This window comes from Eubalaena glacialis, chromosome 3 (genome assembly GCF_028564815.1).
Source record: "Eubalaena glacialis isolate mEubGla1 chromosome 3, mEubGla1.1.hap2.+ XY, whole genome shotgun sequence".
NCBI lineage: Eukaryota > Metazoa > Chordata > Mammalia > Artiodactyla > Balaenidae > Eubalaena > Eubalaena glacialis.
Genome location: NC_083718.1, coordinates 170,274,225 through 170,290,315, shown reverse-complemented (window position 1 = coordinate 170,290,315; position 16,091 = coordinate 170,274,225). Strand labels below are relative to the sequence as shown.

General features: G+C 44.7%; 1 pseudogene; it reads left to right on the top strand.

Annotated features, from left to right (window-relative positions):
- The first annotated feature begins 121 nt into the window (after nucleotides 1-121).
- On the top strand, nucleotides 122-15,793 carry LOC133087224 (voltage-dependent calcium channel gamma-like subunit; annotated as a pseudogene).
- Nucleotides 15,794-16,091: the final 298 nt, after the last annotated feature.

Below are 16,091 nucleotides of genomic sequence, written 5' to 3'. Positions count from 1 at the left end.
ACCACCCTCCACTTCTCCCTGCTGTAGACGTTGGCCACTGCTCTGGGCCCCAGGGTGTGGGGGGAAGAGCGTGTGCTCTAAAGTCGGCCAAGCTGCCTGGATCTGCTGAACTGCAAGAGCCATGGGGCTCCTGTGGGGCTCCGGGCAAGTCCTCCCCTCTGGGCCCTGGCTCCTCATTCAGCAGATGGAAAAACGCCACCTGTACCCAGGCTGCTGTGGGGTTCAGATGAAACAGGTTACCCATTTCTGAAGGCGCACAGCGATGTGTGGGGGACAGACAGGCTCCTGGCTGGGGCCTCCTGAGCCTGGTCTTGACGTTGTGATGTCCATCCCCAGGTCATAACAGAAATTGAGGTGACTGGGGTTTGTTGGGGGCTGGGATACAGTGGCCAGGGACGCAGCCCACTTCTAAGGAGCTTTAGGGTCATGGGGGCAGCACAGGTGCACGGGTGCACCAAGGAGGTGCCTGCCGCAGCCCCTGTCAGGACAGTGGGAGTCGGCCAGATCAGGGGGAGCGAAAACGCCCAAGGGACAGGACGCAGCATGTGAACAAGAGGAGAGCAGGGTGTTTGAGGACCAATGAGAAACGTAGGGTGGTTGCAGGGCAGAGAGCATGTGGGAGTCAGGAGGTGGTGAGCTTGGGAGAGATGGGCTGGGCCTGAGTCACACAGGCCCTTGAGGGCCATGGTGAGGAGACCAGATACTATCCTCAGGGTAGAGGGGAGCCATGGAGGGTTTCTGAGTAGGGGAGAGGCCGTGAAGTGAGCTGACCATGGGGTGGTCCTGGAGGGTTTAGAGCAGAGTAGTGACGTGGTCAGATGGTTATTTTGGAAAGATCTTCCTGGATGAAGTGGAGGGTGCAGCAGCTAGAGGCAGGTACCAGGGCCCAGGGCGGAGTGGGTGGGGGCCTGGAGTTGGGCAGGGGCCGAGGAAGCCTTCTCTCACCCTGAGACAGATTTCGTGGACGCTTTTGTCCCTTGGTAGCTTTCAGCTGAAGGAGACCTCTCCACGGAGCAGCCTGAGCTTCCTCCCCGCAACACATGAGATTTCATTTCTTTCCTTATTTCACTTTAGGGAGAAAAAGCCCACTTTGTGCTCCCGATAACCTTTTTCAAAGGTTTGTAGAAGTGGGCACTTTTATCCTGCTTTTGTATCCTTGTTGCTCTGCAGTTTTTCAATTATTCATTCAACAAACAAGTACTGAGCATGATTTGTGCCAGGGTCTGGGCTGGGGCAGGCCTGGTAGGGAAGGAGGCTGGAACCAGACTGAAGAGCCTGAATGCTGGCTAAGGAGTTTCAGGTCCCAGTTTGGCTCTGAGAAGCCACCTCTTATCCCCCAGGCAGGGAGCTCTCCCTCCGTGTTTCCTCAGTCCTTGTTCTCTCTGGCGAGACAGTGGTCACACTCCTGTACCTGGTGGTCGATGGGGGTGTCAGATGTGAGGCCTGACCCACTGCCCACCCAGGGGCTAGGAAGCCCACTCGGCCTGTTTGCTGTAACCCCGTCATCCCCTGCTGCTCAGCATCATGGCTTCCACACATCCTCCCTCCCCCATCTTTCCTCCATCACCTCCTTTCTCATTTCCTTCCTCTTTTCCTTCATATCCTCTTCTCTATCCCCTCTCTTCTCTCTCACTCTCCTTTGTCACCTCCCTTCCTTTGCCAGTCTGTGGGACAGGCTGTAGGACCCCAGCTTTTTTTGTCTGCCAGCGCTGACAGGCTGGGCTTCCCTGCTGGACTGCTAATGGGGAAGCGGCTGCCCTCATCCCCGAAGACCTGTGCTCTGTCCCTGGACACCTGCTGCCCGACACCTGCTTCCCAGCACCTGGGCTGTGGTCCCTGCATAGATACCACCAGCAGCCTCAGCCCAGCCTGCTCTGGAGCAACTTTGGACAAAGTTGTAGAACAAATATCTGGGCAGAATGGGTGCAAGACCTGCAGATCATGTGGGGAAACAGGCAGTGTGGTGCGCTGGAAAGGGCTCTGGGCTCAGCTCCAGTTCTGTTTCCATGGCTATCTCACCACTATCTCGTCACCTGAAGTTAGGCAACTCAGTTGCTCTCTCTGGGCCTCAATTGCAACTTCCGTAAAATGGCAATAGTAGCTGTTTTGTAAACCATAAAACATGGTGCTTTCATGAGACAAACACTGTGGTTAACCAGCAGACATTCCCAAGCCCCTTCTCCCTTTCCTGCCTCCGTCACAAAGGTGGGAAAAGTCAACTGTCACTTTGCAGCTTCCCTGAGAGAAGTGGGTACCTGAAAACATTCTAGCTAAGTAGACCCAAGTGGGGACGCTAAGGAGCAATTCTAGAAAAGTTTATGATTTTCTTTTACAAGGCACTACTCATTCCCCCTTTTCCTATTTTAACACAAATACGATGCCTGGAGCCACAGCAGCTATCTTGGGACAATGAGGCAACGAGCCTGAGGATGAGAAACCAACATGGTGAGGATTGTGGTACAGAAAAATGGAAGGAGTCTAAGTCCTTGATGCACTTTTGAGCTGCTGCATCAACCCTACTGTACCTGACTCCAGACTTCTGTTATGTGAGGAAAACAAACACCAATAAATTTAAGCCCCTATTAGTTGGGCATTAAGTTCCTTGCAGCTGAATGCATTTCTAAATGATATAACATGTGAGATGTTTAGTGATAATAAAAATAATAAACAGGAGAAACTTACCTCCATTCCTCAGGACTATGGGCTAGCAATAGTATAGCACCCCCCATATATATGTGTATATTTATAAATAACTGTATATTGTATATGTTTATACATACATACATATATGTTTAGTAGCAGGAGAAATTGTGACAAGACAGTTTTGTGGTTTTTTTTCCTGCCCCTGCCCTGGACTTCAGCCCTGCTCCCATGATCTGACTAACTTGGCACCTCTGCTTTACTCTCCCTCTTTCCCATGGACACTATTATACTTTGTGATATTGTGATCAAATATATATCTGGTCTTTGCCCGTTTCTGGCACAGAGCTCCTAAAACCCTTGGAATTTCCTTAGTGATAAGAGTGAAAAAGTGGACAAGACAGTTTTTTGAGATATTAAATTTTCTCTCCTCTGCCAAACACATGGGAGAAGAAGGTTCTGGACCTCCTTGTCTTGGGGGAGGTCTGAGGAAGAGTGGGAAGCAGGAGAGAGAGGTTACCTGCAAAATATACTTCCCCTCCTGCCTTTGGTATCCAAAAGTCCAAGTTTGTTGAGCAGCTTCTGGGCAGTGGGGGAGTGGGTGGTGATGGGGGCAGCAGAGGCGCCTCCTGGACGGAGAGGAGAGAGCCCCAAAGGAACTTGATTAGGGATGGGGGTGGTTCTGTTCTTCCCAGACCCCAAAGAAGTTCTCCATGACTGGAAGAGGAGGCTGAGGGCTGTGAGTTCTATGAGCAAAGATGGGGGCACCAGTTCCTGCTGAGCTGGGGGAGCCAGGCAGAGCCCGGGGAGCAGGTGAGACCTCAAAGGGTGGAAGCACAGTTCCCTGCCCTGCCCGAGCTGCCCACCACCTCCCCCCCATACCAGATCTTTCTTGCTCTGCCCACTGCCTTGCTGCTACATGCAACCCCAGGACTTTTGCACTATCCAGGAGGGGTCGTGTGTGTTGGGGAGGAAAATGAAAAATGGCTGAGGTTGAATTTCCCACCAGCCTGGCTGGATGGGGCTTTGCACAGAAAGAAAGTTGATATAGGGGGCTTCCCTGGTGGCGCAGTGGTTGAGAGTCTGCCTGCCAATGCAGGGGACACGGGTTCGAGCCCTGGTCTGGGAAGATCCCACATGCCGCGGAGCAACTGGGCCCGTGAGCCACAACTACTGAGCCTGCGCGTCTGGAGCCTGTGCTCCGCAACAAGAGAGGCCGCGATAGTGAGAGGCCTGCGCACCGCGGTGAAGAGTGGCCCACGCTTGCCGCAACTAGAGAAAGCCCTCCCACAGAAACGAAGACCCAACACAGCCAAAAATAAAGAAATAAACAAATTAATTTTTTAAAAAAAGTTGATATAAAACAAATGAACAGGGCTTCCCCGGTGGTGCGGTGGTTAAGAATCCGCCTGCCAGTGCAGGGGACATGGGTTCGATCCCTGGTCCGGGAGGATCCCACATGCCACGGAGCAACTCAGCCCGTGCGCCGCAATGATTGAGCCTGCGCTCTAGAGCCCGTGAGCCACAACTACTGAGCCCGCGAGCCACAACTACTGAGCCTGTGTGCCACAACTACTGAAGCCTGCGCACCTAGAGCCTGCGCTCCGTAACAAGAGAAGCCACCGCAATGAGAAGCCTGTGCACCGCAATGAAGAGTAGCTCCCGCTCGCTGCAACTAGAGAAAGCCCACGTGCAGCAACGAAGACCCAACGCAGCCAAAAAATAAAAAATATAAAAATAAAAGTAAAAAAATAAACAGATATTCTGTTTCTTGCACACCTGTGAATTGAGCTTGATACCCCCTTTAAAATAACTGTAGATATAGGCTGATTTATGGCAACCCCCTCCCCCCAAAAAACAGTACAGGAGTGTGAAAAGCATTCACCTATTTCATTTTTTCAAGCAGCAGCACAGGATTCTATTGAGTGAATATTCTATCATTAATTTAACTAATCCTCAGTTAACGGGCATCCACATTGTTTTTAGTGGTTTTTTGTTTGTTTGCTTTTGTCTTTCCTACTACCAGCCGCTGTGTTTATTCTGGCAGCTTGCTGAGCTGCAGGAAGAACGTGGACTCCAGAGCCAAGATCCTCTAGGTTCTTATCTCAGCTTTGCCCATGAGCTGCCCTCGCCTCTCTGGGTCTCAGTTTCCCCATCTGCAGAATGGGGATTGTACTAGCACCCACCCCATGGGATGTTGCCATGGTCAGTGAAAGCACATCTGTAAAGGGCCTGGCACCATGCTCGGCTCACTGTAGGAGACAAAGAAAGGGTGTCTCCTTCCTTTTTCTGGCTATCAGTCCTCGGGGACTGAGACAAAAGTCTAGGCCATTGAAAGAAATTAAAGATGATACCAACAGATGGAGAGATATACCATGTTCTTGGATTGGAAGAATTAATATTGTGAAAATGACTATACTACCCAAAGCATTCTACAGATTCAATGCAATCCCTATCAAATTACCAATGGCATTTTTTACGGAACTAGAACAAATCATCTTAAAATTTGTATGGAGACACAAAAGACCCCGAATAGCCAAAGCAGTCTTGAGGGGAAAAAACGGAGCTGGAGGAATCAGACTCCCTGACTTCAGACTATACTACAAAGCTACAGTAATCAAGACAATATGGTACTGGCACAAAAACAGAAACATAGATCAATGGAACAAGATAGAAAGCCCAGAGATAAACCCACGCACCTATGGTCAACTAATCTATGACAAAGGAGGCAAAGATATACAATGGAGAAAAGACAGTCTCTTCAATAAGTGGTGCTGGGAAAACTGGACAGCTACATGTAAAAGAATGAAATTAGAACACTCCCTAACACCATACACAAAAATAAACTCAAAATGGATTAGAGACCTAAATGTAAGACTGGACACTATAAAACTCTTAGAGGAAAACATAGGAAGAACACTCTTTGACATAAATCACAGCAAGATCTTTTTTGATCCACCTCCTAGAGTAATGGAAATAAAAACAAAAATAAACAAATGGGACTTAATGAAACTTCAAAGCTTTTGCACAGCAAAGGAAACCATAAACAAGACGAAAAGACAACCCTCAAAATGGGAGAAAATATTTGCAAATGAATCAACGGACAAAGGATTAATCTCCAAAATATATAAACAGCTCATTCAGCTCAATATTAAAGAAACAAACACCCCAATCCAAAAATGGGCAGAAGACCTAAATAGACATTTCTCCAAAGAAGACATACAGATGGCCAAGAAGCACATGAAAAGATGCTCAACATCACTAATTATTAGAGAAATGCAAATCAAAACTACAATGAGGTATCACCTCATACCAGTTAGAATGGGCATCATCAGAAAATCTACAAACAACAAATGCTGGAGAGGGTGTGGAGAAAAGGGAACCCTCTTGCACTGTTGGTGGGAATGTAAATTGATACAGCCACTATGGAGAACAGTATGGAGGTTCCTTAAAAAACTAAAAATAGATTTACCATATGATCCAGCAATTCCACTACTGGGCGTATACCCAGAGAAAACCATAATTCAAAAAGACACATGCACCCCAATATTCATTGCAGCACTTACAATAGCCAGGTCATGGAAGCAACCTAAATGCCCATCAACAGACGAATGGATAAAGAAGTTGTGGTACATATATACAATGGAATATTACTCAGCCATAAAAAGGAACGAAATTGAGTCATTTGTTGAGACGTGGATGGATCTAGAGACTGTCATACAGAGTGAAGTAAGTCAGAAAGAGAAAAACAAATATCGTATATTAACGCATGTATGTGGAACCTAGAAAAATGGTACAGATGAGCCGCTTTGCAGGGCAGAAGTTGAGACACAGATGTAGAGAACAGACATATGGACACCAGGGGGGGAAACTGCAGTGGGGTGGGGATGGTGGTGTGCTGAATTGGGCGATTGGGATTGATATGTATACACTGATGTGTATAAAATTGATGACTAATAAGAACCTGCAGTATAAAAAAACAAACAAACAAAACAACTAATACTAAACTTTCATTGGGTTATTTGTATGGAAATATGTTAATATAAATGTTTCAGACATTACATGAAATTTCTAAAGATCTTATATGTTCTGGTATAATGTTATAAGTCATAATTCTAGTTATTACTTTAAAATGTATATCTCAGAAATAATTAAATTTCCTTGTCAATTGCATTATTATGAACTTTCATCAAATCTTTAACCATGGTCATTTTTAAGTCTTTTGACATTTACAGACAGTTCTGGGTGTACTCTGATGCTTTTGCAAATATGTTCCTATAAAAGGGTTTCATCTTCAAGGAATTCATGGAAAAGACTCTGACAAGTACAGGTTTCTGGTAACTGATTGTACTGCTGAACTGAATGAATAAGCATTTTCAGAACTCTAATGAAAAACTGATGAACTCATAAAAGTGCTAACAAAAGATCAAGATGAAAAAAAAATTAATTACATGGGACTGAGTGAACTGATGAGGATGATTATAATTTTTGTGACTTTCTGTTTGAATTAAAAAAAAAATCCCACAAGGACTCAGAGGCAAAGAATATACAAATCAATTTTCACTGCAAAGTAAAGGAGCTGTTACAGTGGAGGATTACTGGACTGAATGTCAATATTATGACATAGTATGAGTGTGTTTCGTGTTTGGTAATTGCAATCATTGTTGCTTTTGTTGTGGTCATCCATTTACAATGCTTGGTGTCAGTCTATCTCTTGTAAAAATAAAATACAGTGTGTGTGTGTGAAAAAAAAAAAAAGAAAAAAGTCTAGGCCAAAAGATGCGGTCACCTTAGCCTTCCCTCTACCTCCAGGGACACCTGTCCTTTGCCTCTCTGGAGGAGGATGTGAGTGACAGGTGGCAGGAGGTAGGGAGAAAAATTATAACAGGAGCCAACATTTATTGGACAGTTCCTGTGTACCGAGCCTGGAGCAAGGAACTTCAACACCAATAGCAAGTCTATTAGTGTACAGAGAAAGAAATTCATAAGAGAAAAAGAAGATGGAGGCCTTGACTCCCCAATCTGCTGTGATCCCCAGCCTAAATTAGCATTCCCATTTCTCTTGGTTTTCTTAAAAACTCTACACTTCTCTGCATACGTAGCCTTTGTTACGGTGTGTGATTATGTATCTATTTGTGTGATGATCACTGTATTGTCTGACTTCCCGTAAGGTCAATGAGGGTGAGAACCTACTCTCGTTGTTTATCATTTCCCTGGTGCCTAGAACAGAGCCTGATAAACAGAAAATGCTCAATAAGAGAAAGGTTAGTTGATTGACTGATCATCTGAATGAGTATTAGTTGATTCTGGAGTAGCCATGAGAAAGCCTAGGGGACAGAGAGTTTATAGCAGAGTAGGAAGGGCCAGAGCCCTGGGCTGGGGTCAAGAGGCCTGGGTTCTGGCCCTGAATGTGCAGGGTCAGAGGAAAATTCCGAGGAATGGCTTTGAAGCTGAGACCAGCAAAATAGGTGGGAATTGGGTGGTTCAAAGAGCATAGGAAGACTGACCAGGGCAGAGGACTGCATGGCAGAGGCTCTGCAGTAAGAGGACAGGACCATCCAGGAGCTGAGGAGCTCGAGCATCATGGTGAGGGGTCAAGTGGTGGAGGTGGGGAGGTTCAGGCTATGGAGTTCAGAGGTCGCAGACTGGTGACCGGAATGCATGTCTGGTTTGGCCCTTGTTATATGTTTAAAACAACAAGAACCTCAACGAAGATTATGGTGCCTTGCTCTGGAGCACACCTTCCATCTACCTCAGCTTCCCCTGCTCCTCCTCAGCATCCCCCTGCTGCTTCATCTTTTAAGTGACCTGCCTGACCATGAAGACATCTGAGTTGCAGCCTGATGCAGGGCCAGGTAGGCTGTGGACAGGGCACTGGGAAGGCCTGAGACCTGCCCACCCTCTTCTGAAATGCCTCCGGGGCTGCAGGCTTGGTCTGTCTTAGCCCTTCTCTGTTCTGTTTCCCAAAGGGTCCTTTGCTGGTGAGGTCCTGGCTTGTGAGGGTGGAAGGGCCCTTGTGGGGGGGGGGGTACTCTATGGTGGTCAGATCCTGAGCTGGAGTCCAGAAGGTTTGGTTCCCATCCTGGCCCCTCCACTTGCTTCACCTCTCTGAGCCTCAGCTTCCTTGCCTGTGAAAGGGGTGATAAGAGTCCCTACCCCAGAGGCTTAGGGTAGTTGTTTGACTTTGACTATGAGCAATTCAGGACAACCCACTCGCTTATTCATTTGTTCAACATGCCAGGGTGTGAGAGTTTAGTCAACCGTACAGTTTAAAGACAACACAGGCCACAAGACCACCGTCACTTCTGACACCAATTGCAGGTTCAGGGGTTTCCAAAACTGCCCTTAAGTTTGATCGTTCACTAGAAGAACTCACAGAACTCAGTGAAAGCTATTCTACTCACAGTCACAGTTTATTACAGGGAAATGACAGAGTAAAACCAGCCAAGAGAAGGCAGGAATAGAGTGGAGTCCGGGGACACATCAGCTGCTGAGCTTCCACTGTCCTGTCCACGTGAAGTCAGGGTGTGTTCATTTCCCTGCATCCATGAGCGACAATATGCACAGAGCAGGACTTCGACAGGACTGGGGGAAACAGAGACCCCACTCTTGGAGGGAGCACACGGAATAGTGTGCGCATCGGGACCCGGGGGAAGGAGCAGTGGCCCTGGGAGAGACTGAACCAGACCTACCTGCTAGTGTTGGAGGGTCTCCTGCAGAGGCGGGGGCTGGCTCTGTTTAACCGTGGGAACAAGGACACTGGCAGCAGAGGTTCTGGGAAGTACTCCTTGGCATGAGCCCTCCCAGAGTCTGCCATTAGCCCCACCAAAGAGCCCAGGTAGGCTCCAGTGTTGGGTTGCCTCAGGCAAAACAACCAACAGGGAGGGAACCCAGCCCCACCCATCAACAGTCAAGTGGATTAAAGTTTTACGGAGCTCTGACCGCCACAGCAACAGTCAGCTCTACCCACCACCAGAGTCTCCCATCAAGCCTCTTAGATAGCCTCAACCACCAGAGGGCAGACAGCAGAAGCAAGAAAAACTACAATCCTGCAGCCTGTGGAACAGAAACCACATTTACAGAAAGATAGACAAGATGAAAAGGCAGAGGGCTATATACCAGATGAAGGAACAAGAAAAAACCCCGGAAAAACAACTAAATGAAGTGGAGATAGGCAACCTTCCAGAAAAAGAATTCAGAATAATGATAGTGAAGATGATCCAGGACCTCGGAATAAGAATGGAGGCAAAGATTGAGAAGATGCAAGAAATGATTAACAAAGACCTAGAAGAATTAAAGAACAAACAAACAGAGATGAACAATACAATAACTGAAATGAAAACTACACTAGAAGGAATCAATAGCAGAATAACTGAGGCAGAAAAACGGATAAGTGACCTGGAAGACAGAATGGTGGAATTCACTGCTGCGGAACAGACTAAAGAAAAAAGAATGAAAAGAAATGAAGACAGCCTAAGAGACCTCTGGGACAACATTAAACGCAATAACATTCGCATTATAGGGGTCCCAGAAGGAGAAAAGAGAGAGAAAGGACCAGAGAAAATATTTGAAGAGATTATAGTCGAAAACTTCCCTAACATGGGGAAGGAAATAGCCACCCAAGTCCAGGAAGCACAGAGAGTACCATACAGGATAAACCCAAGGAGAAACACGCCGAGACACATAGTAATCAAAGTGGCAAAAATTAAAGACAAAGAAAAATTATTGAAAGCAGCAAGGGAAAAATGACAAATAACATACAAGGGAACTCCCATAAGGTTAACAGCTGATTTCTCAGCAGAAACTCTACAAGCCAGAAGGGAGTGGCATGATATACTTAAAGTGATGACAGGGAAGAACCTACAACCAAGATTACTCTACCCGGCAAGGATCTCATTTAGATTTGATGGAGAAATCAAAAGCTTTACAGACAAGCAAAAGCTAAGAGAATTCAGCACCACCAAACCAGCTCTACAACAAATGCTAAAGGAACTTCTCTAAGTGGGAAACACAAGAGAAGAAAAGGACCTACAAAAACAAACCCAAAACAATTAAGAAAATGGTCATAGGAACATACATATCGATAATTACCTTAAACGTGAATGGATTAAATGCTCCAACCAAAAGACACAGGCTTGCTGAATGGATACAAAAACAAGACCCATATATATGCTGTCTACAAGAGACCCACTTTAGACCTAGGGACACATACAGACTGAAAGTGAGGGGATGGAAAAAGATATTCCATGCAAATGGAAATCAAAAGAAAGCTGGAGTAGCTATACTCATATCAGATAAAATAGACTTTAAAATAAAGAATGTTACAAGAGACAAGGAAGGACACTACATAATGATCAAGGGATCAATCCAAGAAGAAGATATAACAATTATAAATATATATGCACCCAACATAGGAGCACCTCAATACATAAGGCAACTGCTAACAGCTATAAAAGAGGAAATCGACAGTAACACAATAATAGTGGGGAACTTTAACACCTCACTTACACCAATGGACAGATCATCCAAAATGAAAATAAATAAGGAAACAGAAGCTTTAAATGACACAATAGACCAGATAGATTTAATTGATATTTATAGGACATTCCATCCAAAAACAGCAGATTACACGTTCTTCTCAAGTGCGCACGGAACATTCTCCAGGATAGATCACATCTTGGGTCACAAATCAAGCCTCAGTAAATTTAAGAAAATTGAAATCATATCAAGCATCTTTTCTGACCACAACGCTATGAGATTAGAAATGAATTACATGGAAAAAAACGTAAAAAACACAAACACATGGAGGCTAAACAGTACATTACTAAATAACCAAGAGATCACTGAAGAAATCAAAGAGGAAATCAAAAAATACCTAGAGACAAATGACAATGAAAACACGACGACCCAAAACTTATGGGATGCAGCAAAAGCAGTTCTAAGAGGGAAGTTTATAGCTATACAAGCCTACGTAAAGAAACAAGAAAAATCTCAAGTAAACAATCTAACCTTACACCTAAAGAAACTAGAGAAAGAAGAACAAACAAAACCCAAAGTTAGCAGAAGGAAAGAAATCATAAAGATCAGAGCGGAAATAAATGAAATAGAAACAAAGAAAACAATAGCAAAGATCAATAAAACTAAAAGCTGGTTCTTTGAGAAGATAAACAAAATTGATAAGCCATTAGCCAGACTCATCAAGAAAAAGAGGGAGAGGACTCAAATCAATAAAATTAGAAATGAAAAAGGAGAAGTTACAACAGACACCGCAGAAATACAAAGCATCCTAAGAGACTACTACAAGCAACTCTATGCCAATAAAATGGACAACCTGGAAGAAATGGACAAATTCTTAGAAAGGTATAACCTTCCAAGACTGAACCAGGAAGAAATAGAAAATATGAACAGACCAATCACAAGTAATGAAATCGAAACTGTGATTAAAATTCTTCCAACAAACAAAAGTCCAGGACCAGATGGCTTCACAGGTGAATTCTATCAAACATTTAGAGAAGAGCTAACACCCATCTTTCTCAAACTCTTCCAAAAAATTGCAGAGGAAGGAACACTCCCAAACTCATTCTATGAGGCCACCATCACCCTGATACCAAAACCAGACAAAGACACTACAAAAAAAGAAAATTACAGACCAATATCACTGATGAATATAGATGCAAAAATCCTCAACAAAATACTAGCAAACAGAATCCAACAACACATTAAAAGGATCATACACCACAATCAAGTGGGATTTATCCCAGGGATGCAAGGATTCTTCAATATATGCAAATCAATCAATGTGATACACCATATTAACAAATTGAAGAATAAAAACCATATGATCATCTCAATAGATGCAGAAAAAGCTTTTGACAAAATTCAACACCCATTTATGATAAAAACTCTCCAGAAAGTGGGCATAGAGGGAACATACCTCAACATAATAAAGGCCATATATGACAAACCCACAGCAAACATCATTCTCAATGGTGAAAAACTGAAAGCATTTCCTCTAAGATCAGGAACGAGACAAGGATGTCCACTCTCACCACTATTATTCAACATAGTTTTGGAAGTCCTAGCCATGGCAATCAGAGAAGAAAAAGAAATAAAAGGAATACAAATTGGAAAAGAAGAAGTAAAACTGTCACTGTTTGCAGATGACATGATACTATACATAGAGAATCCTAAAACTGCCACCAGAAAACTGCTAGAGCTAATTAATGAATTTGGTAAAGTTGCAGGATACAAAATTAATGCACAGAAATCTCTTGCATTCCTATACACTAATGATGAAAAATCTGAAAGAGAAATTATGGAAACACTCCCATTTACCATTGCAACAAAAAGAATAAAATACCTAGGAATAAACCTACCTAGGGAGACAAAAGACCTGTATGCAGAAGACTATAAGACACTGATGAAAGAAATTAAAGATGATACCAACAGATGGAGAGATATACCATGTTCTTGGATTGGAAGAATCAACATTGTGAAAATGACTATACTACCCAAAGCAATCTACAGATTCAATGAAATCCCTATCAAATTACCAATGGCATTTTTTACAGAACTGGAACAAATCATTTTAAAATTTGTATGGAGACACAAAAGACCCCGAATAGCCAAAGCAGTCTTGAAGGAAAAAAACGGAGCTGGAGGAATCAGACTCCCTGACTTCAGACTATGCTATGAAGCTACAGTAATCAAGACAATATGGTACTGGCACAAAAACAGAAACATAGATCAATGGAACAAGATAGAAAGCCCAGAGATAAACCCACGCACCTATGGTCAACTAATCTATGACAAAGGAGGCAAGGATATACAATGGAGAAAAGACAGTCTCTTCAATAAGTGGTGCTGGGAAAACTGGACAGCTACATGTAAAAGAATGAAATTAGAATACTCCCTAACACCATACACAAAAATAAACTCAAAATGGATTAGAGACCTAAATGTAAGACTGGACACTATAAAACTCTTAGAGGAAAACATAGGAAGAACACTCTTTGACATAAATCACAGCAAGATCTTTTTTTGATCCACCTCCTAGAGTAATGGAAATAAAAACAAAAATAAACAAATGGGACTTAATGAAACTTCAAAGCTTTTGCACAGCAAAGGAAACCATAAACAAGACGAAAAGACAACCCTCAGAATGGGAGAAAATATTTGCAAACGAATCAACGGACAAAGGATTAATCTCCAAAATATATAAACAGCTCATTCAGCTCAATATTAAAGAAACAAACACCCCAATCCAAAAATGGGCAGAAGACCTAAATAGACATTTCTCCAAAGAAGACATACAGATGGCCAAGAAGCACATGAAAAGATGCTCAACATCACTAATTATTAGAGAAATGCAAATCAAAACTACAATGAGGTATCACCTCATACCAGTTAGAATGGGCATCATCAGAAAATCTACAAACAACAAATGCTGGAGAGGGTGTGGAGAAAAGGGAACCCTCTTGCACTGTTGGTGGGAATGTAAATTGATACAGCCACTATGGAGAACAGTATGGAGGTTCCTTAAAAAACTAAAAATAGATTTACCATATGATCCAGCAATTCCACTACTGGGCGTATACCCAGAGAAAACCATAATTCAAAAAGACACATGCACCCCAATATTCATTGCAGCACTTACAATAGCCAGGTCATGGAAGCAACCTAAATGCCCATCAACAGACGAATGGATAAAGAAGTTGTGGTACATATATACAATGGAATATTACTCAGCCATAAAAAGGAACGAAATTGAGTCATTTGTTGAGACGTGGATGGATCTAGAGACTGTCATACAGAGTGAAGTAAGTCAGAAAGAGAAAAACAAATATCGTATATTAATGCATGTATGTGGAACCTAGAAAAATGGTACAGATGAACCGAGTTGCAGGGCAGAAGTTGAGACACAGATGTAGAGAACAAACGTATGGACACCAAGGGGGGAAAACTGCGGTGGGGTGGGGATGGTGGTGTGCTGAATTGGGCGATTGGGATTGACATGTATAAAGTGATGTGTATAAAATTGATGACTGATTAAAAAAAAAAAAAAAAGAACACCAAAAACAAACAAACAAACAAACAAAAAAATGCACAGAGCACTGCCAACAAGGGCAGCTCACCTGAGCCTCCGGCATTCAGAGTTTTGATTGGGCCTCCACTGGGTAGGCATGATTGATTGATTTATTGATTGATGACTGATTGGTCAATGGATACTGTGTGACCCTAAGCCCGTATCCTAAGTCATGCGGTTGGTCTTTCTGGTATGGCCAGCCCCCATCCTAAATCACATTTTTACTGAGCAGAGTGGTGTGAGGGAGCCAGGCAGGAGCACATGGCCAAGCCCCCACACAGGATGACAGCCCTCGGTAGCGTGCAGAGTGATGCAAGGTGTTTGTTTGAGAACTGACCCCTTCCCACCCCTCTCCTCAGGCGTGAGGCTCTGCAAAGGGAAGTCAGCACCCTGGCAGGACCACTGCCCTGTGGGTGAGCTTCCTTTAGTGGACGTATCCCACCAGCTCGCCTCATCTCCCGACTGGACGATCCTTGCAGGCTTTGCCTGCAAGCCCAGAGGCTGCTGGCCCAAAGGAGGCCCCACCGGTCCTTCTCTGAATCCTTCATCCGGGCCCTCATCATCTTGTGTGCCCCTCTGTCTGTGGTCCTCTCCTCCATCTCCATCTGGGATGACCACTGGCTCCTGGCCGACAACTGCCTCTTCCGGCTGTAGCGCTTCTGCACCGCCTCCAACCAGACTGGGCTGCACTGTCTCCAAGACCTGAGTCAGGCCCATGTGCCCAGGCTGGCCTCAGGCATGGCCGTGGCCCACAGCGTGGCCACCTTGGCCGTGGGGGTTGCCATCTTGGTCCTGGAGCTCCTCATGGTGTCCCAGGTGTGTGAGGACCCCCATTCATGGCGCGAGTGGGCCATGGGTTCCGCCCTCTTTCTTGTCTCGTTCATCCTCTCCTTCGGGGGCCTCCTGAGCTTCCTGATCCTTCTCAGGAACCAGGTCACGCTCATCGGCCTCACCCTGATATTCTGGGGCAAGTTCACGGCCTCCTTCCTCTTTTCCCTGAACGCCATCAACGGCATCACCCACTTCAACAGCATCACCCATCCGTGGGGCTTGCCTACAAAATTTTAGGCCCCCCTCTGAGAATATCGAATGCTGCCAGAAAGTGTGGCCAAGATGGCACTTTTCCAACTTGTGACATTAAAACTGCCACCTCTTAGCCTTTGGCTGGTTGGGCCAGTGGCCCTGGGGCCTTTGCAGCTGGTCCAACAACCCTGGGGTGCAGCTGGCTCCGTGCCACCAGCTGCACCGGTTTAGCCAAGTTATTAGGATGTTGATTTTATAAGAAGAAACATATTTTAAGAAAAATCACATTGTTACTATCTGGCTAGTCCCAGACCCGCCAGGCAAACAAAGATTACCATCCAGA